Below are 23705 nucleotides of genomic sequence, written 5' to 3'. Positions count from 1 at the left end.
AGAGGCTCACCCCTGACGTCACCCAGTCCCCAGGGCCAGTGAGGGCCCTGTGTTCCCTGGCGCCCCCTGGAGGGAGGAAGGGGAACTGTATCTGAGAGAGAGCAGCCCATTGGGTCCGCTGACTCCGGCCGGGTTCCCGTGCCGCGTCCAACACCCCTCACTCCCTGTCTCACTCCCCCACGGAGACTCAATTTACTTTCCATGTCCACATTCCCAGTGCTTGCGGAAGATATCCCGCTAAGAGAGAGACATGTCAAAGGTAGGGTAGATCCACATTTCCAGGCACCAAAGATGGAGATGTTCCAGGAAAGACTGCAGGGCCCCTGGGCACCTTCCACCTCCTTCCAGGCCATCACTGGCATGAGAAGGGGCAGACCAGTGTGAGCTGTGGAAGGAGGCCTCTTTCTGGAGGAGCGTGACCCCCAGTAAGCTTCAGGTGGGGCAGTTCCTGAGGGTGGGGATCTGAAATGTTGGGGTATCTCAGGTCCTCTGGGCTGTGGGGTGGGCTCTGAAAGGCAGGTGTCGGGGTGGTGGGTCCTGAATAGGAGATGCCGGGAAGGGTCTCTGGGTCTTTGTGGGTGGTGTACCACGCGGGATGGGAAGGCCAGGACTCGGGGCTGCGGTCTCAGACCCGGGTGAAGCAGTGTCCTTGCCCCAGGGGCTGCTGCTGTTGCTGCTGCTGAGCATGGGCGGGACATGGGCATCCAAGGAGCCGCTTCGGCCACGGTGCCGCCCCATCAATTGCCACCCTGGCTGTCGAGAAGGAGGGCTGCCCCGTGTGCATCACCGTCAACACCACCATCTGTGCCGGCTACTGCCCCACCATGGTGAGCTGCCCGGAGCCGGGGCAGGTGCTGCCACCTCAGGGCCAGACCCACAGAGGCAGCCGGGGAGGAAGGGTGGTCTGCCTCTCTGGTCAGGGGCTGCGGAATGGGGTGTGGGAGGGCAGGAACAGAGGGCTTCCTGGACTCCTGAGTCTGAGACCTGTGGGGGCAGCTGGGGAGCTCAGCGGAGGCGCCGGCCCCAGGCACAAGCTCATTCCCCCACTCACACGGCTTCCAGACCCGCGTGCTGCAGGGGGTCCTGCCGCCCCTGCCTCAGGTGGTGTGCAACTACCGCGATGTGCGCTTCGAGTCCATCCGGCTCCCTGGCTGCCCGCGCGGCGTGAACCCCGTGGTCTCCTACGCCGTGGCTCTCAGCTGTCAATGTGCACGCTGCCGCCGCGGCACCACTGACTGCGGGGGTCCCAAGGACCACCCCTTGACCTGCGATGACCCCCGCTTCCAGGCCTCCTCTTCCTCAAAGGCCCCTCCCCCCAGCCTTCCAAGCCCATCCCGACTCCCGGGGCCCTCAGACACCCCGATCCTCCCACAACAAAGGCTTCTCAATCCGCACTCTGGAGGTGTCTTTCTGTGGGCTCAGGGCAACCACACACACACAGGGTGGGTCCAGCTTCCAAACCATTTTCTACAGAGTCACAGTACAGAACTCTGGTAGAAAACAGGGTGGACGGCTGGGCGCGGTGGCTCACGCCTGTAATTGTCGGAGGCTGCGGTGGGTGGATCAGCTGAGGTGAGGGGTTCCAGACCAGCCTGACCAACATGGAGAAACCCCATCTCTACTAAAAATACAAAATATCGTCGGGCGTGGTGGTGCATGCCTATACTCCCAGGTACTTGGGAGGCTTAGGCAGGAGAATCTCTTGATCCTAGGAGGCGGAGGTTGCAGTGAGCAAGATCCCGCCATTGCGCTTCAGCCTGGGCAACAAAAACAAAGCTCCATCTCAAAAAGTAATAATAATAATAATAATAATAATAATAATATAAACATTAAAAATGTTCGGCCAGGCGCAGTGGCTCATGCCTGCAATCCCAGCACTTTGGGAGGCCGAGGCGGGTGCATCACCTGAGTTCAGGACTTCGAGACCAGCCTGGCCAACATGGTGAAACCCTGTCTCTACTAAAAAAAAAAAAAAATTAGCTGGGTGTGGTGGTGCGCGCCTGTAGTCCCAGCTACTCAGGAAGCTGAGGCAGGAGAATCGCTTGAACCCGGGAAGCATAGGTGCAGTGAGCCGAGATCACGCCACTGCACTCCAGCCTGGGTGACAGGGCGAGACTCCGTCTCAAAAAAAAAAAAAAATGAAATAAAATAAAATAAAAATAAAAATAGAAAATAGTCAACTACTATTACTCAATAGCAACAGATGGTAAAATACAGGCTCAGAGAAATTAATGATTTGTGCCTGGTCACACAGCCAACAAATGGCAGAGATGGGACTTCAACTCTGGGCAACTGCACTCTGCCATCCTTCCTGTAGAACTCTGAGGAACTGAGAGTCTTGCATCTTGGAGGATGTTCCAATCAATTTTTTTTTTTTTTTTTTTTTTTTGAGACGGAGCCTCGCTCTGTTGTTGAGACTGGACTGCAGTGGCGCGATCTCGGCTCACTGCAAGATCCGCCTCCCGGGTTCCTGCCATTCTCCTGCCTCGGCCTCCCAAGTAGCTGGGACTACAGGCGCCCACCAGGACGCCTGGCTAATTTGTTGTATTTTTTAGTAGAGACGGGGTTTCCCCGTGTTAGCCAGGATAGTCTTGATCTCCTGACTTTGTGATCCGCCCGTCTCGGCTTCCCAAAGTGCTGGGATTACAGGCATGAACCACTGCGCCAGGCCCAATTTTGTTTGTTTGTTTTGTTTTGTTTTGTTGTTTTGGGAAAGGGTGGCGTGGAGAAGACTGGGAAACAACCAGTGGTCACCAGAGCTGTAGCACCTCCTTCACCTCTGAGCTCTGGGGCTGGGAACCCCAGGCTTCGGGGACCACTGTGGAGGACGCAGGTGGCCCCCTCTTTCCTGACATCTCAGGAGAGGGAGCGGCAACCGGTTAGGGGAAGAAAAGAACAGGAAGGTTATACAGCCAGGTGGGGAAGGGGCCAACTCCCTGAAAAACCCCTTCCCAGAGTTCTTCTTCAAGCGCAGGGTACCCAAGAGTCAAGGCCCCGCCCCCTTTCCAGTGGCCCCTTTTCTACTTAGGTGACCGCTCCTGGCTGGGATGGGAGGTAGATGGACCGGGGGGTGGGGGTGGGGGGGTGGGGGGGAAGGGAGAGGCAGTGGATGAAGGAGAATGGAAGAGATGACATCCCCCTTGGCCCATTCATCCCATTCAGGTCCCCAAGCCGCGCCCCCCTCCGCCCCACCTGCACTGCCAGTGCCAACGTCAGAGGGAGGAAGAGGGAGCTCGGCTTAGAAGGCTGAGGCCCTGCCACCTGGGCCACACAGATCATGTGGCCTTCCTTCTCCCCACAGAAGGCCAGACCATGGACACCCCCTGAGCTGGAGGTCATCCTCCATCTCCACCCTGTTTTCTTTTTCTTTCTTTTTTTTTTTTTTTTTGCGATGGAGTCTCGCTCTGTCGTGGAGGCTGGAGTGCAGTGGCGCAATCTCTGCTCACTGCAAGCTCCCCCTCCTAGGTTCACTCCATTCTCCTGTCTCAGCCTCCCAAGTAGCTTGGACTACAGGGGCCCGCGACCAAGCCCAGATAAGTTTTTGTATTTTTAGTAGAGACGGGGTTTCACCGTGTTAGCCAGGAAGGTCTCGATCCCCTGACCACATGATCCGCCCGCCTCGGCCTCCCAAAGTGGTGGGATTACAGGAGCGCAGCACCACGCCCAGCTAATTTTGGTATTATCAGTAGAGATGTGATTTCACAGTGTTGGCCAGGCTGCTCTCGAACTCCTGACCTCAAGTCATCCACCCGCCTCAGCCTCCCAAAGTGCTGGGACTACAGGTGTGAGCCATAGTGCCTGACCTGTAGTTGTTGAATATTTATTCTTAATCTACAAGTTGGGTGTGATGCAAGTCCTGTACATGGAGTCCCCCAAACTTCTAGAGCAAGGGCTTCCCCATAATCCTGGCAGGCAGGCCTCCCCTGGGGTTCCAAACTTCTGTCCCCACTGAAGTGTTTATCCTCTTCTCTAATCCCAGCCTCCTTTTCCCTGTTTCCATGTGCTCTGAGAGATGCTCCCGCTCCCCCAGGCTCCCTCTGCATCCCCCTCATTTTCTTCCTCCCCGCTGTGTCAATGGAGTCCTAACCCCCACCCTTGACATTGTCCCCTTTTCCTACTACAAAGTGGGACCTTCTTTTCCCCCGAGTGGTCCTGTCTAGGGGTGCCGCTGCCGGGCCCCCTCTGCTCTTCCTGCTGGAGACTGGGGCCTTTCGGGAGTCAGCAGGCACCCGGGCCAACCGCAGCCAGCGAGGGGTCAGCGATACTTCGCCGGCGAGTCATCAGGGTGAGCTGGCCGTGTGCGATGCAGTCACTGGCTGGGTGACAGACCCCCGGACCGCTGTGGACTTGGTTGTGCTCGAGGTGGAGGTGTTGGGCGAGGTGCCTGCAGCTGGCGGCAGTTCCCTCCGCCAACACTTCTTTGTCACCTGCTTCGAGGCCGATAACTCTGAAGAAGGTGGCCCAGGGGTAGGTGGAGAGGCTGCCGCCGGGGTGTGGACCGGGGGGCACTGGGTGTCTGAGTGCAAGGCCAAGCAGTCCTATGTGCGGGCATTGACCGCTGATGCCCAGGGCCGTGTGGACTGGCGATGGATTCAAACTGGCACTGCCTGTGTCTGCACACTCCTCAGCCGGACTGGCCGGGCCTGAGACTTATACCCAGGAACTGGTCAGGCAGAAAAAGAACAGAGCTGGATGCTGAGAGACGTCAGGGTTGGCCCAGCTGCTCTACGGACGGACCCCAGTTGGGGAACTCATCAAATCATGGCAAAATCACAACTCTCTGAATTTGAGCTCAATCTCTGTAGGATGGGTGCACCAACGTGGGGTTTTGAAGGTTGAATAGGAGCTCTCCCGGGGGAACTTGAGGGTAATCATGATGATGATGATAATAATAATAATAGCCACTATTTACTGAGTGTTTACTCTTTCGTAGCCCTAATACATAACTCCTCGGATCAACTCTCATGGATTTGATCATTGGTGACCTTTGGTGTTAAGTTGCTGACTGCTCTGTCACAGAGGACACCACCTTGCTCATCCTGGGGAGTGGGAGGGCACATTTCACGATGTGCATGGGGGAGGAGAGAAACTGGAACATGCAAGCAGATGGCCAGGGGACCTTGAGGACATGGTCTACGGAAGGCCTTTAAGTATCTGGGAGCTGGGGTTCAAATGAGAAATCTTACTTGGTGAGAGCAGGCAGGGGTTGGCTTCGAATATTCTGTTTTGAGATAAAGAGCTACCGATCACACGGGGAGTATAAGCAAGGTTGAATGAGAAGCGATCAGGATGCTGGAGAGTTCAGCCCTGGGCGGGGAGCTCAAGTCAGGTTTCTAGCCCTCTTCCCTGTGCCAACCTATACCCTACATTGGGAAAGAAACAGACCTTAAAATTGTCCAGCTTGATGGCATCGCGGGAAAGGGACTAAGTCCAGATAATGTCCTCCGAGGCTGCGGCCTCGGGGGCAGGACACACCTCCTGCGGGCCTATTCAATGATCAGTTAAATCACCTGAAGCACACGCATTTCCGGGGAGCGCTCCGGGCATCCTGGCTTGAGGGTAGAGTGGGCGGAGGTCCCTAAGGGAGAGGTGGGGCTCGGGCTGAATCCCTCGTTGGGGGCACCAGGGTCAAGTGGCTAACCTGGCAGCACAGTCACGGGGAGGCCCTCTCTCATTGGGCAGAAACTAAGTCCGAAGCCGCGCCCCTCCTGGGCGAGGAGGTTCCACCTCCTAGGTTCCTGTGATTCTCCTGCCTCAGCCCGAGTAGTGGGACATCCCACTTGCTCCCGCCATTCTGTTTACCACAGGTGACAACCGCCATGGCTGAGAGGCAGGGAGGTCCCCCGAGGACCGAGCGAGGCTCGGTCTCCCAAAAAAAAAAAAAGATACATTGAAGTAATTTAAAAACACTTAGGAAGATGTCATTTCTTCCTATCAAGGCGTCCTCCCTTTATGGTTTGTTGTTATATAGGGAACGATAAAAAGAAAGTTTTTTTGGAGGAGGTCGGCCTCGAACTCGAGGCTCTCGCACCCTCGCCTCCCTGAGGGCCCGAAGGCCGGCACAATGGGCCAGAGCCACAGTGGCTCCTGGGGTCGGGGGTTGTCCTTTCTTCCCTTTGACCTTACGCAGGGTGAGGGAGCCAATCACAAGAGGCTCACCCCTGACGTCACCCAGTCCCCAGGGCCAGTGAGGGCCCTGTGTTCCCTGGCGCCCCCTGGAGGGAGGAAGGGGAACTGTATCTGAGAGAGAGCAGCCCATTGGGTCCGCTGACTCCGGCCGGGTTCCCGTGCCGCGTCCAACACCCCTCACTCCCTGTCTCACTCCCCCACGGAGACTCAATTTACTTTCCATGTCCACATTCCCAGTGCTTGCGGAAGATATCCCGCTAAGAGAGAGACATGTCAAAGGTAGGGTAGATCCACATTTCCAGGCACCAAAGATGGAGATGTTCCAGGAAAGACTGCAGGGCCCCTGGGCACCTTCCACCTCCTTCCAGGCCATCACTGGCATGAGAAGGGGCAGACCAGTGTGAGCTGTGGAAGGAGGCCTCTTTCTGGAGGAGCGTGACCCCCAGTAAGCTTCAGGTGGGGCAGTTCCTGAGGGTGGGGATCTGAAATGTTGGGGTATCTCAGGTCCTCTGGGCTGTGGGGTGGGCTCTGAAAGGCAGGTGTCGGGGTGGTGGGTCCTGAATAGGAGATGCCGGGAAGGGTCTCTGGGTCTTTGTGGGTGGTGTACCACGCGGGATGGGAAGGCCAGGACTCGGGGCTGCGGTCTCAGACCCGGGTGAAGCAGTGTCCTTGCCCCAGGGGCTGCTGCTGTTGCTGCTGCTGAGCATGGGCGGGACATGGGCATCCAAGGAGCCGCTTCGGCCACGGTGCCGCCCCATCAATTGCCACCCTGGCTGTCGAGAAGGAGGGCTGCCCCGTGTGCATCACCGTCAACACCACCATCTGTGCCGGCTACTGCCCCACCATGGTGAGCTGCCCGGAGCCGGGGCAGGTGCTGCCACCTCAGGGCCAGACCCACAGAGGCAGCCGGGGAGGAAGGGTGGTCTGCCTCTCTGGTCAGGGGCTGCGGAATGGGGTGTGGGAGGGCAGGAACAGAGGGCTTCCTGGACTCCTGAGTCTGAGACCTGTGGGGGCAGCTGGGGAGCTCAGCTGAGGCGCCGGCCCCAGGCACAAGCTCATTCCCCCACTCACACGGCTTCCAGACCCGCGTGCTGCAGGGGGTCCTGCCGCCCCTGCCTCAGGTGGTGTGCAACTACCGCGATGTGCGCTTCGAGTCCATCCGGCTCCCTGGCTGCCCGCGCGGCGTGAACCCCGTGGTCTCCTACGCCGTGGCTCTCAGCTGTCAATGTGCACGCTGCCGCCGCGGCACCACTGACTGCGGGGGTCCCAAGGACCACCCCTTGACCTGCGATGACCCCCGCTTCCAGGCCTCCTCTTCCTCAAAGGCCCCTCCCCCCAGCCTTCCAAGCCCATCCCGACTCCCGGGGCCCTCAGACACCCCGATCCTCCCACAACAAAGGCTTCTCAATCCGCACTCTGGAGGTGTCTTTCTGTGGGCTCAGGGCAACCACACACACACAGGGTGGGTCCAGCTTCCAAACCATTTTCTACAGAGTCACAGTACAGAACTCTGGTAGAAAACAGGGTGGACGGCTGGGCGCGGTGGCTCACGCCTGTAATTGTCGGAGGCTGCGGTGGGTGGATCAGCTGAGGTGAGGGGTTCCAGACCAGCCTGACCAACATGGAGAAACCCCATCTCTACTAAAAATACAAAATATCGTCGGGCGTGGTGGTGCATGCCTATACTCCCAGGTACTTGGGAGGCTTAGGCAGGAGAATCTCTTGATCCTAGGAGGCGGAGGTTGCAGTGAGCAAGATCCCGCCATTGCGCTTCAGCCTGGGCAACAAAAACAAAGCTCCATCTCAAAAAGTAATAATAATAATAATAATAATAATATAAACATTAAAAATGTTCGGCCAGGCGCAGTGGCTCATGCCTGCAATCCCAGCACTTTGGGAGGCCGAGGCGGGTGCATCACCTGAGTTCAGGACTTCGAGACCAGCCTGGCCAACATGGTGAAACCCTGTCTCTACTAAAAAAAAAAAAAAAATTAGCTGGGTGTGGTGGTGCGCGCCTGTAGTCCCAGCTACTCAGGAAGCTGAGGCAGGAGAATCGCTTGAACCCGGGAAGCATAGGTGCAGTGAGCCGAGATCACGCCACTGCACTCCAGCCTGGGTGACAGGGCGAGACTCCGTCTCAAAAAAAAAAAAAAAAAAAAAAAAAATAAAATAAAAATAAAAATAGAAAATAGTCAACTACTATTACTCAATAGCAACAGATGGTAAAATACAGGCTCAGAGAAATTAATGATTTGTGCCTGGTCACACAGCCAACAAATGGCAGAGATGGGACTTCAACTCTGGGCAACTGCACTCTGCCATCCTTCCTGTAGAACTCTGAGGAACTGAGAGTCTTGCATCTTGGAGGATGTTCCAATCAATTTTTTTTTTTTTTTTTTTTTTTGAGACGGAGTCTCGCTCTGTTGTTGAGACTGGACTGCAGTGGCGCGATCTCGGCTCACTGCAAGATCCGCCTCCCGGGTTCCTGCCATTCTCCTGCCTCGGCCTCCCAAGTAGCTGGGACTACAGGCGCCCACCAGGACGCCTGGCTAATTTGTTGTATTTTTTAGTAGAGACGGGGTTTCCCCGTGTTAGCCAGGATAGTCTTGATCTCCTGACTTTGTGATCCGCCCGTCTCGGCTTCCCAAAGTGCTGGGATTACAGGCATGAACCACTGCGCCAGGCCCAATTTTGTTTGTTTGTTTTGTTTTGTTTTGTTGTTTTGGGAAAGGGTGGCGTGGAGAAGACTGGGAAACAACCAGTGGTCACCAGAGCTGTAGCACCTCCTTCACCTCTGAGCTCTGGGGCTGGGAACCCCAGGCTTCGGGGACCACTGTGGAGGACGCAGGTGGCCCCCTCTTTCCTGACATCTCAGGAGAGGGAGCGGCAACCGGTTAGGGGAAGAAAAGAACAGGAAGGTTATACAGCCAGGTGGGGAAGGGGCCAACTCCCTGAAAAACCCCTTCCCAGAGTTCTTCTTCAAGCGCAGGGTACCCAAGAGTCAAGGCCCCGCCCCCTTTCCAGTGGCCCCTTTTCTACTTAGGTGACCGCTCCTGGCTGGGATGGGAGGTAGATGGACCGGGGGGTGGGGGTGGGGGGGTGGGGGGGAAGGGAGAGGCAGTGGATGAAGGAGAATGGAAGAGATGACATCCCCCTTGGCCCATTCATCCCATTCAGGTCCCCAAGCCGCGCCCCCCTCCGCCCCACCTGCACTGCCAGTGCCAACGTCAGAGGGAGGAAGAGGGAGCTCGGCTTAGAAGGCTGAGGCCCTGCCACCTGGGCCACACAGATCATGTGGCCTTCCTTCTCCCCACAGAAGGCCAGACCATGGACACCCCCTGAGCTGGAGGTCATCCTCCATCTCCACCCTGTTTTCTTTTTCTTTCTTTTTTTTTTTTTTTTTGCGATGGAGTCTCGCTCTGTCGTGGAGGCTGGAGTGCAGTGGCGCAATCTCTGCTCACTGCAAGCTCCCCCTCCTAGGTTCACTCCATTCTCCTGTCTCAGCCTCCCAAGTAGCTTGGACTACAGGGGCCCGCGACCAAGCCCAGATAAGTTTTTGTATTTTTAGTAGAGACGGGGTTTCACCGTGTTAGCCAGGAAGGTCTCGATCCCCTGACCACATGATCCGCCCGCCTCGGCCTCCCAAAGTGGTGGGATTACAGGAGCGCAGCACCACGCCCAGCTAATTTTGGTATTATCAGTAGAGATGTGATTTCACAGTGTTGGCCAGGCTGCTCTCGAACTCCTGACCTCAAGTCATCCACCCGCCTCAGCCTCCCAAAGTGCTGGGACTACAGGTGTGAGCCATAGTGCCTGACCTGTAGTTGTTGAATATTTATTCTTAATCTACAAGTTGGGTGTGATGCAAGTCCTGTACATGGAGTCCCCCAAACTTCTAGAGCAAGGGCTTCCCCATAATCCTGGCAGGCAGGCCTCCCCTGGGGTTCCAAACTTCTGTCCCCACTGAAGTGTTTATCCTCTTCTCTAATCCCAGCCTCCTTTTCCCTGTTTCCATGTGCTCTGAGAGATGCTCCCGCTCCCCCAGGCTCCCTCTGCATCCCCCTCATTTTCTTCCTCCCCGCTGTGTCAATGGAGTCCTAACCCCCACCCTTGACATTGTCCCCTTTTCCTACTACAAAGTGGGACCTTCTTTTCCCCCGAGTGGTCCTGTCTAGGGGTGCCGCTGCCGGGCCCCCTCTGCTCTTCCTGCTGGAGACTGGGGCCTTTCGGGAGTCAGCAGGCACCCGGGCCAACCGCAGCCAGCGAGGGGTCAGCGATACTTCGCCGGCGAGTCATCAGGGTGAGCTGGCCGTGTGCGATGCAGTCACTGGCTGGGTGACAGACCCCCGGACCGCTGTGGACTTGGTTGTGCTCGAGGTGGAGGTGTTGGGCGAGGTGCCTGCAGCTGGCGGCAGTTCCCTCCGCCAACACTTCTTTGTCACCTGCTTCGAGGCCGATAACTCTGAAGAAGGTGGCCCAGGGGTAGGTGGAGAGGCTGCCGCCGGGGTGTGGACCGGGGGGCACTGGGTGTCTGAGTGCAAGGCCAAGCAGTCCTATGTGCGGGCATTGACCGCTGATGCCCAGGGCCGTGTGGACTGGCGATGGATTCAAACTGGCACTGCCTGTGTCTGCACACTCCTCAGCCGGACTGGCCGGGCCTGAGACTTATACCCAGGAACTGGTCAGGCAGAAAAAGAACAGAGCTGGATGCTGAGAGACGTCAGGGTTGGCCCAGCTGCTCTACGGACGGACCCCAGTTGGGGAACTCATCAAATCATGGCAAAATCACAACTCTCTGAATTTGAGCTCAATCTCTGTAGGATGGGTGCACCAACGTGGGGTTTTGAAGGTTGAATAGGAGCTCTCCCGGGGGAACTTGAGGGTAATCATGATGATGATGATAATAATAATAATAGCCACTATTTACTGAGTGTTTACTCTTTCGTAGCCCTAATACATAACTCCTCGGATCAACTCTCATGGATTTGATCATTGGTGACCTTTGGTGTTAAGTTGCTGACTGCTCTGTCACAGAGGACACCACCTTGCTCATCCTGGGGAGTGGGAGGGCACATTTCACGATGTGCATGGGGGAGGAGAGAAACTGGAACATGCAAGCAGATGGCCAGGGGACCTTGAGGACATGGTCTACGGAAGGCCTTTAAGTATCTGGGAGCTGGGGTTCAAATGAGAAATCTTACTTGGTGAGAGCAGGCAGGGGTTGGCTTCGAATATTCTGTTTTGAGATAAAGAGCTACCGATCACACGGGGAGTATAAGCAAGGTTGAATGAGAAGCGATCAGGATGCTGGAGAGTTCAGCCCTGGGCGGGGAGCTCAAGTCAGGTTTCTAGCCCTCTTCCCTGTGCCAACCTATACCCTACATTGGGAAAGAAACAGACCTTAAAATTGTCCAGCTTGATGGCATCGCGGGAAAGGGACTAAGTCCAGATAATGTCCTCCGAGGCTGCGGCCTCGGGGGCAGGACACACCTCCTGCGGGCCTATTCAATGATCAGTTAAATCACCTGAAGCACACGCATTTCCGGGGAGCGCTCCGGGCATCCTGGCTTGAGGGTAGAGTGGGCGGAGGTCCCTAAGGGAGAGGTGGGGCTCGGGCTGAATCCCTCGTTGGGGGCACCAGGGTCAAGTGGCTAACCTGGCAGCACAGTCACGGGGAGGCCCTCTCTCATTGGGCAGAAACTAAGTCCGAAGCCGCGCCCCTCCTGGGCGAGGAGGTTCCACCTCCTAGGTTCCTGTGATTCTCCTGCCTCAGCCCGAGTAGTGGGACATCCCACTTGCTCCCGCCATTCTGTTTACCACAGGTGACAACCGCCATGGCTGAGAGGCAGGGAGGTCCCCCGAGGACCGAGCGAGGCTCGGTCTCCCAAAAAAAAAAAAAAGATACATTGAAGTAATTTAAAAACACTTAGGAAGATGTCATTTCTTCCTATCAAGGCGTCCTCCCTTTATGGTTTGTTGTTATATAGGGAACGATAAAAAGAAAGTTTTTTTGGAGGAGGTCGGCCTCGAACTCGAGGCTCTCGCACCCTCGCCTCCCTGAGGGCCCGAAGGCCGGCACAATGGGCCAGAGCCACAGTGGCTCCTGGGGTCGGGGGTTGTCCTTTCTTCCCTTTGACCTTACGCAGGGTGAGGGAGCCAATCACAAGAGGCTCACCCCTGACGTCACCCAGTCCCCAGGGCCAGTGAGGGCCCTGTGTTCCCTGGCGCCCCCTGGAGGGAGGAAGGGGAACTGTATCTGAGAGAGAGCAGCCCATTGGGTCCGCTGACTCCGGCCGGGTTCCCGTGCCGCGTCCAACACCCCTCACTCCCTGTCTCACTCCCCCACGGAGACTCAATTTACTTTCCATGTCCACATTCCCAGTGCTTGCGGAAGATATCCCGCTAAGAGAGAGACATGTCAAAGGTAGGGTAGATCCACATTTCCAGGCACCAAAGATGGAGATGTTCCAGGAAAGACTGCAGGGCCCCTGGGCACCTTCCACCTCCTTCCAGGCCATCACTGGCATGAGAAGGGGCAGACCAGTGTGAGCTGTGGAAGGAGGCCTCTTTCTGGAGGAGCGTGACCCCCAGTAAGCTTCAGGTGGGGCAGTTCCTGAGGGTGGGGATCTGAAATGTTGGGGTATCTCAGGTCCTCTGGGCTGTGGGGTGGGCTCTGAAAGGCAGGTGTCGGGGTGGTGGGTCCTGAATAGGAGATGCCGGGAAGGGTCTCTGGGTCTTTGTGGGTGGTGTACCACGCGGGATGGGAAGGCCAGGACTCGGGGCTGCGGTCTCAGACCCGGGTGAAGCAGTGTCCTTGCCCCAGGGGCTGCTGCTGTTGCTGCTGCTGAGCATGGGCGGGACATGGGCATCCAAGGAGCCGCTTCGGCCACGGTGCCGCCCCATCAATTGCCACCCTGGCTGTCGAGAAGGAGGGCTGCCCCGTGTGCATCACCGTCAACACCACCATCTGTGCCGGCTACTGCCCCACCATGGTGAGCTGCCCGGAGCCGGGGCAGGTGCTGCCACCTCAGGGCCAGACCCACAGAGGCAGCCGGGGAGGAAGGGTGGTCTGCCTCTCTGGTCAGGGGCTGCGGAATGGGGTGTGGGAGGGCAGGAACAGAGGGCTTCCTGGACTCCTGAGTCTGAGACCTGTGGGGGCAGCTGGGGAGCTCAGCTGAGGCGCCGGCCCCAGGCACAAGCTCATTCCCCCACTCACACGGCTTCCAGACCCGCGTGCTGCAGGGGGTCCTGCCGCCCCTGCCTCAGGTGGTGTGCAACTACCGCGATGTGCGCTTCGAGTCCATCCGGCTCCCTGGCTGCCCGCGCGGCGTGAACCCCGTGGTCTCCTACGCCGTGGCTCTCAGCTGTCAATGTGCACGCTGCCGCCGCGGCACCACTGACTGCGGGGGTCCCAAGGACCACCCCTTGACCTGCGATGACCCCCGCTTCCAGGCCTCCTCTTCCTCAAAGGCCCCTCCCCCCAGCCTTCCAAGCCCATCCCGACTCCCGGGGCCCTCAGACACCCCGATCCTCCCACAACAAAGGCTTCTCAATCCGCACTCTGGAGGTGTCTTTCTGTGGGCTCAGGGCAACCACACACACACAGGGTGGGTCCAGCTTCCAAACCATTTTCTACAGAGTCACAGTACAGAACTCTGGTAGAAAACAGGGTGGACGGCTGGGCGCGGTGGCTCACGCCTGTAATTGTCGGAGGCTGCGGTGGGTGGATCAGCTGAGGTGAGGGGTTCCAGACCAGCCTGACCAACATGGAGAAACCCCATCTCTACTAAAAATACAAAATATCGTCGGGCGTGGTGGTGCATGCCTATACTCCCAGGTACTTGGGAGGCTTAGGCAGGAGAATCTCTTGATCCTAGGAGGCGGAGGTTGCAGTGAGCAAGATCCCGCCATTGCGCTTCAGCCTGGGCAACAAAAACAAAGCTCCATCTCAAAAAGTAATAATAATAATAATAATAATAATATAAACATTAAAAATGTTCGGCCAGGCGCAGTGGCTCATGCCTGCAATCCCAGCACTTTGGGAGGCCGAGGCGGGTGCATCACCTGAGTTCAGGACTTCGAGACCAGCCTGGCCAACATGGTGAAACCCTGTCTCTACTAAAAAAAAAAAAAAAATTAGCTGGGTGTGGTGGTGCGCGCCTGTAGTCCCAGCTACTCAGGAAGCTGAGGCAGGAGAATCGCTTGAACCCGGGAAGCATAGGTGCAGTGAGCCGAGATCACGCCACTGCACTCCAGCCTGGGTGACAGGGCGAGACTCCGTCTCAAAAAAAAAAAAAAAAAAAAAAAAAAATAAAATAAAAATAAAAATAGAAAATAGTCAACTACTATTACTCAATAGCAACAGATGGTAAAATACAGGCTCAGAGAAATTAATGATTTGTGCCTGGTCACACAGCCAACAAATGGCAGAGATGGGACTTCAACTCTGGGCAACTGCACTCTGCCATCCTTCCTGTAGAACTCTGAGGAACTGAGAGTCTTGCATCTTGGAGGATGTTCCAATCAATTTTTTTTTTTTTTTTTTTTTTTGAGACGGAGTCTCGCTCTGTTGTTGAGACTGGACTGCAGTGGCGCGATCTCGGCTCACTGCAAGATCCGCCTCCCGGGTTCCTGCCATTCTCCTGCCTCGGCCTCCCAAGTAGCTGGGACTACAGGCGCCCACCAGGACGCCTGGCTAATTTGTTGTATTTTTTAGTAGAGACGGGGTTTCCCCGTGTTAGCCAGGATAGTCTTGATCTCCTGACTTTGTGATCCGCCCGTCTCGGCTTCCCAAAGTGCTGGGATTACAGGCATGAACCACTGCGCCAGGCCCAATTTTGTTTGTTTGTTTTGTTTTGTTTTGTTGTTTTGGGAAAGGGTGGCGTGGAGAAGACTGGGAAACAACCAGTGGTCACCAGAGCTGTAGCACCTCCTTCACCTCTGAGCTCTGGGGCTGGGAACCCCAGGCTTCGGGGACCACTGTGGAGGACGCAGGTGGCCCCCTCTTTCCTGACATCTCAGGAGAGGGAGCGGCAACCGGTTAGGGGAAGAAAAGAACAGGAAGGTTATACAGCCAGGTGGGGAAGGGGCCAACTCCCTGAAAAACCCCTTCCCAGAGTTCTTCTTCAAGCGCAGGGTACCCAAGAGTCAAGGCCCCGCCCCCTTTCCAGTGGCCCCTTTTCTACTTAGGTGACCGCTCCTGGCTGGGATGGGAGGTAGATGGACCGGGGGGTGGGGGTGGGGGGGGGGGGGGGGAGGAGGGGAAGGGAGAGGCAGTGGATGAAGGAGAATGGAAGAGATGACATCCCCCTTGGCCCATTCATCCCATTCAGGTCCCCAAGCCGCGCCCCCCTCCGCCCCACCTGCACTGCCAGTGCCAACGTCAGAGGGAGGAAGAGGGAGCTCGGCTTAGAAGGCTGAGGCCCTGCCACCTGGGCCACACAGATCATGTGGCCTTCCTTCTCCCCACAGAAGGCCAGACCATGGACACCCCCTGAGCTGGAGGTCATCCTCCATCTCCACCCTGTTTTCTTTTTCTTTCTTTTTTTTTTTTTTTTTTTGCGATGGAGTCTCGCTCTGTCGTGGAGGCTGGAGTGCAGTGGCGCAATCTCTGCTCACTGCAAGCTCCCCCTCCTAGGTTCACTCCATTCTCCTGTCTCAGCCTCCCAAGTAGCTTGGACTACAGGGGCCCGCGACCAAGCCCAGATAAGTTTTTGTATTTTTAGTAGAGACGGGGTTTCACCGTGTTAGCCAGGAAGGTCTCGATCCCCTGACCACATGATCCGCCCGCCTCGGCCTCCCAAAGTGGTGGGATTACAGGAGCGCAGCACCACGCCCAGCTAATTTTGGTATTATCAGTAGAGATGTGATTTCACAGTGTTGGCCAGGCTGCTCTCGAACTCCTGACCTCAAGTCATCCACCCGCCTCAGCCTCCCAAAGTGCTGGGACTACAGGTGTGAGCCATAGTGCCTGACCTGTAGTTGTTGAATATTTATTCTTAATCTACAAGTTGGGTGTGATGCAAGTCCTGTACATGGAGTCCCCCAAACTTCTAGAGCAAGGGCTTCCCCATAATCCTGGCAGGCAGGCCTCCCCTGGGGTTCCAAACTTCTGTCCCCACTGAAGTGTTTATCCTCTTCTCTAATCCCAGCCTCCTTTTCCCTGTTTCCATGTGCTCTGAGAGATGCTCCCGCTCCCCCAGGCTCCCTCTGCATCCCCCTCATTTTCTTCCTCCCCGCTGTGTCAATGGAGTCCTAACCCCCACCCTTGACATTGTCCCCTTTTCCTACTACAAAGTGGGACCTTCTTTTCCCCCGAGTGGTCCTGTCTAGGGGTGCCGCTGCCGGGCCCCCTCTGCTCTTCCTGCTGGAGACTGGGGCCTTTCGGGAGTCAGCAGGCACCCGGGCCAACCGCAGCCAGCGAGGGGTCAGCGATACTTCGCCGGCGAGTCATCAGGGTGAGCTGGCCGTGTGCGATGCAGTCACTGGCTGGGTGACAGACCCCCGGACCGCTGTGGACTTGGTTGTGCTCGAGGTGGAGGTGTTGGGCGAGGTGCCTGCAGCTGGCGGCAGTTCCCTCCGCCAACACTTCTTTGTCACCTGCTTCGAGGCCGATAACTCTGAAGAAGGTGGCCCAGGGGTAGGTGGAGAGGCTGCCGCCGGGGTGTGGACCGGGGGGCACTGGGTGTCTGAGTGCAAGGCCAAGCAGTCCTATGTGCGGGCATTGACCGCTGATGCCCAGGGCCGTGTGGACTGGCGATGGATTCAAACTGGCACTGCCTGTGTCTGCACACTCCTCAGCCGGACTGGCCGGGCCTGAGACTTATACCCAGGAACTGGTCAGGCAGAAAAAGAACAGAGCTGGATGCTGAGAGACGTCAGGGTTGGCCCAGCTGCTCTACGGACGGACCCCAGTTGGGGAACTCATCAAATCATGGCAAAATCACAACTCTCTGAATTTGAGCTCAATCTCTGTAGGATGGGTGCACCAACGTGGGGTTTTGAAGGTTGAATAGGAGCTCTCCCGGGGGAACTTGAGGGTAATCATGATGATGATGATAATAATAATAATAGCCACTATTTACTGAGTGTTTACTCTTTCGTAGCCCTAATACATAACTCCTCGGATCAACTCTCATGGATTTGATCATTGGTGACCTTTGGTGTTAAGTTGCTGACTGCTCTGTCACAGAGGACACCACCTTGCTCATCCTGGGGAGTGGGAGGGCACATTTCACGATGTGCATGGGGGAGGAGAGAAACTGGAACATGCAAGCAGATGGCCAGGGGACCTTGAGGACATGGTCTACGGAAGGCCTTTAAGTATCTGGGAGCTGGGGTTCAAATGAGAAATCTTACTTGGTGAGAGCAGGCAGGGGTTGGCTTCGAATATTCTGTTTTGAGATAAAGAGCTACCGATCACACGGGGAGTATAAGCAAGGTTGAATGAGAAGCGATCAGGATGCTGGAGAGTTCAGCCCTGGGCGGGGAGCTCAAGTCAGGTTTCTAGCCCTCTTCCCTGTGCCAACCTATACCCTACATTGGGAAAGAAACAGACCTTAAAATTGTCCAGCTTGATGGCATCGCGGGAAAGGGACTAAGTCCAGATAATGTCCTCCGAGGCTGCGGCCTCGGGGGCAGGACACACCTCCTGCGGGCCTATTCAATGATCAGTTAAATCACCTGAAGCACACGCATTTCCGGGGAGCGCTCCGGGCATCCTGGCTTGAGGGTAGAGTGGGCGGAGGTCCCTAAGGGAGAGGTGGGGCTCGGGCTGAATCCCTCGTTGGGGGCACCAGGGTCAAGTGGCTAACCTGGCAGCACAGTCACGGGGAGGCCCTCTCTCATTGGGCAGAAACTAAGTCCGAAGCCGCGCCCCTCCTGGGCGAGGAGGTTCCACCTCCTAGGTTCCTGTGATTCTCCTGCCTCAGCCCGAGTAGTGGGACATCCCACTTGCTCCCGCCATTCTGTTTACCACAGGTGACAACCGCCATGGCTGAGAGGCAGGGAGGTCCCCCGAGGACCGAGCGAGGCTCGGTCTCCCAAAAAAAAAAAAAAGATACATTGAAGTAATTTAAAAACACTTAGGAAGATGTCATTTCTTCCTATCAAGGCGTCCTCCCTTTATGGTTTGTTGTTATATAGGGAACGATAAAAAGAAAGTTTTTTTGGAGGAGGTCGGCCTCGAACTCGAGGCTCTCGCACCCTCGCCTCCCTGAGGGCCCGAAGGCCGGCACAATGGGCCAGAGCCACAGTGGCTCCTGTGGTCGGGGGTTGTCCTTTCTTCCCTTTGACCTTACGCAGGGTGAGGGAGCCAATCACAAGAGGCTCACCCCTGACGTCACCCAGTCCCCAGGGCCAGTGAGGGCCCTGTGTTCCCTGGCGCCCCCTGGAGGGAGGAAGGGGAACTGTATCTGAGAGAGAGCAGCCCATTGGGTCCGCTGACTCCGGCCGGGTTCCCGTGCCGCGTCCAACACCCCTCACTCCCTGTCTCACTCCCCCACGGAGACTCAATTTACTTTCCATGTCCACATTCCCAGTGCTTGCGGAAGATATCCCGCTAAGAGAGAGACATGTCAAAGGTAGGGTAGATCCACATTTCCAGGCACCAAAGATGGAGATGTTCCAGGAAAGACTGCAGGGCCCCTGGGCACCTTCCACCTCCTTCCAGGCCATCACTGGCATGAGAAGGGGCAGACCAGTGTGAGCTGTGGAAGGAGGCCTCTTTCTGGAGGAGCGTGACCCCCAGTAAGCTTCAGGTGGGGCAGTTCCTGAGGGTGGGGATCTGAAATGTTGGGGTATCTCAGGTCCTCTGGGCTGTGGGGTGGGCTCTGAAAGGCAGGTGTCGGGGTGGTGGGTCCTGAATAGGAGATGCCGGGAAGGGTCTCTGGGTCTTTGTGGGTGGTGTACCACGCGGGATGGGAAGGCCAGGACTCGGGGCTGCGGTCTCAGACCCGGGTGAAGCAGTGTCCTTGCCCCAGGGGCTGCTGCTGTTGCTGCTGCTGAGCATGGGCGGGACATGGGCATCCAAGGAGCCGCTTCGGCCACGGTGCCGCCCCATCAATTGCCACCCTGGCTGTCGAGAAGGAGGGCTGCCCCGTGTGCATCACCGTCAACACCACCATCTGTGCCGGCTACTGCCCCACCATGGTGAGCTGCCCGGAGCCGGGGCAGGTGCTGCCACCTCAGGGCCAGACCCACAGAGGCAGCCGGGGAGGAAGGGTGGTCTGCCTCTCTGGTCAGGGGCTGCGGAATGGGGTGTGGGAGGGCAGGAACAGAGGGCTTCCTGGACTCCTGAGTCTGAGACCTGTGGGGGCAGCTGGGGAGCTCAGCTGAGGCGCCGGCCCCAGGCACAAGCTCATTCCCCCACTCACACGGCTTCCAGACCCGCGTGCTGCAGGGGGTCCTGCCGCCCCTGCCTCAGGTGGTGTGCAACTACCGCGATGTGCGCTTCGAGTCCATCCGGCTCCCTGGCTGCCCGCGCGGCGTGAACCCCGTGGTCTCCTACGCCGTGGCTCTCAGCTGTCAATGTGCACGCTGCCGCCGCGGCACCACTGACTGCGGGGGTCCCAAGGACCACCCCTTGACCTGCGATGACCCCCGCTTCCAGGCCTCCTCTTCCTCAAAGGCCCCTCCCCCCAGCCTTCCAAGCCCATCCCGACTCCCGGGGCCCTCAGACACCCCGATCCTCCCACAACAAAGGCTTCTCAATCCGCACTCTGGAGGTGTCTTTCTGTGGGCTCAGGGCAACCACACACACACAGGGTGGGTCCAGCTTCCAAACCATTTTCTACAGAGTCACAGTACAGAACTCTGGTAGAAAACAGGGTGGACGGCTGGGCGCGGTGGCTCACGCCTGTAATTGTCGGAGGCTGCGGTGGGTGGATCAGCTGAGGTGAGGGGTTCCAGACCAGCCTGACCAACATGGAGAAACCCCATCTCTACTAAAAATACAAAATATCGTCGGGCGTGGTGGTGCATGCCTATACTCCCAGGTACTTGGGAGGCTTAGGCAGGAGAATCTCTTGATCCTAGGAGGCGGAGGTTGCAGTGAGCAAGATCCCGCCATTGCGCTTCAGCCTGGGCAACAAAAACAAAGCTCCATCTCAAAAAGTAATAATAATAATAATAATAATAATATAAACATTAAAAATGTTCGGCCAGGCGCAGTGGCTCATGCCTGCAATCCCAGCACTTTGGGAGGCCGAGGCGGGTGCATCACCTGAGTTCAGGACTTCGAGACCAGCCTGGCCAACATGGTGAAACCCTGTCTCTACTAAAAAAAAAAAAAAAATTAGCTGGGTGTGGTGGTGCGCGCCTGTAGTCCCAGCTACTCAGGAAGCTGAGGCAGGAGAATCGCTTGAACCCGGGAAGCATAGGTGCAGTGAGCCGAGATCACGCCACTGCACTCCAGCCTGGGTGACAGGGCGAGACTCCGTCTCAAAAAAAAAAAAAAAATGAAATAAAATAAAATAAAAATAAAAATAGAAAATAGTCAACTACTATTACTCAATAGCAACAGATGGTAAAATACAGGCTCAGAGAAATTAATGATTTGTGCCTGGTCACACAGCCAACAAATGGCAGAGATGGGACTTCAACTCTGGGCAACTGCACTCTGCCATCCTTCCTGTAGAACTCTGAGGAACTGAGAGTCTTGCATCTTGGAGGATGTTCCAATCAATTTTTTTTTTTTTTTTTTTTTTTTTTTGAGACGGAGTCTCGCTCTGTTGTTGAGACTGGACTGCAGTGGCGCGATCTCGGCTCACTGCAAGATCCGCCTCCCGGGTTCCTGCCATTCTCCTGCCTCGGCCTCCCAAGTAGCTGGGACTACAGGCGCCCACCAGGACGCCTGGCTAATTTGTTGTATTTTTTAGTAGAGACGGGGTTTCCCCGTGTTAGCCAGGATAGTCTTGATCTCCTGACTTTGTGATCCGCCCGTCTCGGCTTCCCAAAGTGCTGGGATTACAGGCATGAACCACTGCGCCAGGCCCAATTTTGTTTGTTTGTTTTGTTTTGTTTCGTTGTTTTGGGAAAGGGTGGCGTGGAGAAGACTGGGAAACAACCAGTGGTCACCAGAGCTGTAGCACCTCCTTCACCTCTGAGCTCTGGGGCTGGGAACCCCAGGCTTCGGGGACCACTGTGGAGGACGCAGGTGGCCCCCTCTTTCCTGACATCTCAGGAGAGGGAGCGGCAACCGGTTAGGGGAAGAAAAGAACAGGAAGGTTATACAGCCAGGTGGGGAAGGGGCCAACTCCCTGAAAAACCCCTTCCCAGAGTTCTTCTTCAAGCGCAGGGTACCCAAGAGTCAAGGCCCCGCCCCCTTTCCAGTGGCCCCTTTTCTACTTAGGTGACCGCTCCTGGCTGGGATGGGAGGTAGATGGACCGGGGGGTGGGGGTGGGGGGGGGGGGGGGGGAGGAGGGGAAGGGAGAGGCAGTGGATGAAGGAGAATGGAAGAGATGACATCCCCCTTGGCCCATTCATCCCATTCAGGTCCCCAAGCCGCGCCCCCCTCCGCCCCACCTGCACTGCCAGTGCCAACGTCAGAGGGAGGAAGAGGGAGCTCGGCTTAGAAGGCTGAGGCCCTGCCACCTGGGCCACACAGATCATGTGGCCTTCCTTCTCCCCACAGAAGGCCAGACCATGGACACCCCCTGAGCTGGAGGTCATCCTCCATCTCCACCCTGTTTTCTTTTTCTTTCTTTTTTTTTTTTTTTTTTTTGCGATGGAGTCTCGCTCTGTCGTGGAGGCTGGAGTGCAGTGGCGCAATCTCTGCTCACTGCAAGCTCCCCCTCCTAGGTTCACTCCATTCTCCTGTCTCAGCCTCCCAAGTAGCTTGGACTACAGGGGCCCGCGACCAAGCCCAGATAAGTTTTTGTATTTTTAGTAGAGACGGGGTTTCACCGTGTTAGCCAGGAAGGTCTCGATCCCCTGACCACATGATCCGCCCGCCTCGGCCTCCCAAAGTGGTGGGATTACAGGAGCGCAGCACCACGCCCAGCTAATTTTGGTATTATCAGTAGAGATGTGATTTCACAGTGTTGGCCAGGCTGCTCTCGAACTCCTGACCTCAAGTCATCCACCCGCCTCAGCCTCCCAAAGTGCTGGGACTACAGGTGTGAGCCATAGTGCCTGACCTGTAGTTGTTGAATATTTATTCTTAATCTACAAGTTGGGTGTGATGCAAGTCCTGTACATGGAGTCCCCCAAACTTCTAGAGCAAGGGCTTCCCCATAATCCTGGCAGGCAGGCCTCCCCTGGGGTTCCAAACTTCTGTCCCCACTGAAGTGTTTATCCTCTTCTCTAATCCCAGCCTCCTTTTCCCTGTTTCCATGTGCTCTGAGAGATGCTCCCGCTCCCCCAGGCTCCCTCTGCATCCCCCTCATTTTCTTCCTCCCCGCTGTGTCAATGGAGTCCTAACCCCCACCCTTGACATTGTCCCCTTTTCCTACTACAAAGTGGGACCTTCTTTTCCCCCGAGTGGTCCTGTCTAGGGGTGCCGCTGCCGGGCCCCCTCTGCTCTTCCTGCTGGAGACTGGGGCCTTTCGGGAGTCAGCAGGCACCCGGGCCAACCGCAGCCAGCGAGGGGTCAGCGATACTTCGCCGGCGAGTCATCAGGGTGAGCTGGCCGTGTGCGATGCAGTCACTGGCTGGGTGACAGACCCCCGGACCGCTGTGGACTTGGTTGTGCTCGAGGTGGAGGTGTTGGGCGAGGTGCCTGCAGCTGGCGGCAGTTCCCTCCGCCAACACTTCTTTGTCACCTGCTTCGAGGCCGATAACTCTGAAGAAGGTGGCCCAGGGGTAGGTGGAGAGGCTGCCGCCGGGGTGTGGACCGGGGGGCACTGGGTGTCTGAGTGCAAGGCCAAGCAGTCCTATGTGCGGGCATTGACCGCTGATGCCCAGGGCCGTGTGGACTGGCGATGGATTCAAACTGGCACTGCCTGTGTCTGCACACTCCTCAGCCGGACTGGCCGGGCCTGAGACTTATACCCAGGAACTGGTCAGGCAGAAAAAGAACAGAGCTGGATGCTGAGAGACGTCAGGGTTGGCCCAGCTGCTCTACGGACGGACCCCAGTTGGGGAACTCATCAAATCATGGCAAAATCACAACTCTCTGAATTTGAGCTCAATCTCTGTAGGATGGGTGCACCAACGTGGGGTTTTGAAGGTTGAATAGGAGCTCTCCCGGGGGAACTTGAGGGTAATCATGATGATGATGATAATAATAATAATAGCCACTATTTACTGAGTGTTTACTCTTTCGTAGCCCTAATACATAACTCCTCGGATCAACTCTCATGGATTTGATCATTGGTGACCTTTGGTGTTAAGTTGCTGACTGCTCTGTCACAGAGGACACCACCTTGCTCATCCTGGGGAGTGGGAGGGCACATTTCACGATGTGCATGGGGGAGGAGAGAAACTGGAACATGCAAGCAGATGGCCAGGGGACCTTGAGGACATGGTCTACGGAAGGCCTTTAAGTATCTGGGAGCTGGGGTTCAAATGAGAAATCTTACTTGGTGAGAGCAGGCAGGGGTTGGCTTCGAATATTCTGTTTTGAGATAAAGAGCTA

At 56.5% G+C, this 23705-nt stretch overlaps 4 pseudogenes; all 4 read left to right on the top strand.

The window, feature by feature from the left end:
- The first annotated feature begins 3058 nt into the window (after positions 1 to 3058).
- LOC134757670 (neurotrophin-4-like) lies at positions 3059 to 4904 on the top strand (annotated as a pseudogene).
- A 5278-nt stretch (positions 4905 to 10182) lies between these two features.
- On the top strand, positions 10183 to 11048 carry LOC134757738 (neurotrophin-4-like; annotated as a pseudogene).
- A 5291-nt stretch (positions 11049 to 16339) lies between these two features.
- Positions 16340 to 17205, top strand: LOC134757737 (neurotrophin-4-like; annotated as a pseudogene).
- A 5296-nt stretch (positions 17206 to 22501) lies between these two features.
- On the top strand, positions 22502 to 23367 carry LOC134757736 (neurotrophin-4-like; annotated as a pseudogene).
- Positions 23368 to 23705: the final 338 nt, after the last annotated feature.

This window comes from Gorilla gorilla, chromosome 20, assembly GCF_029281585.2.
Source record: "Gorilla gorilla gorilla isolate KB3781 chromosome 20, NHGRI_mGorGor1-v2.1_pri, whole genome shotgun sequence".
In the NCBI taxonomy this organism is placed as follows: Eukaryota; Metazoa; Chordata; class Mammalia; order Primates; family Hominidae; genus Gorilla; species Gorilla gorilla.
Note: the sequence above shows the minus strand (reverse complement) of the source record. Positions and strands in the feature narration are given on the sequence as shown.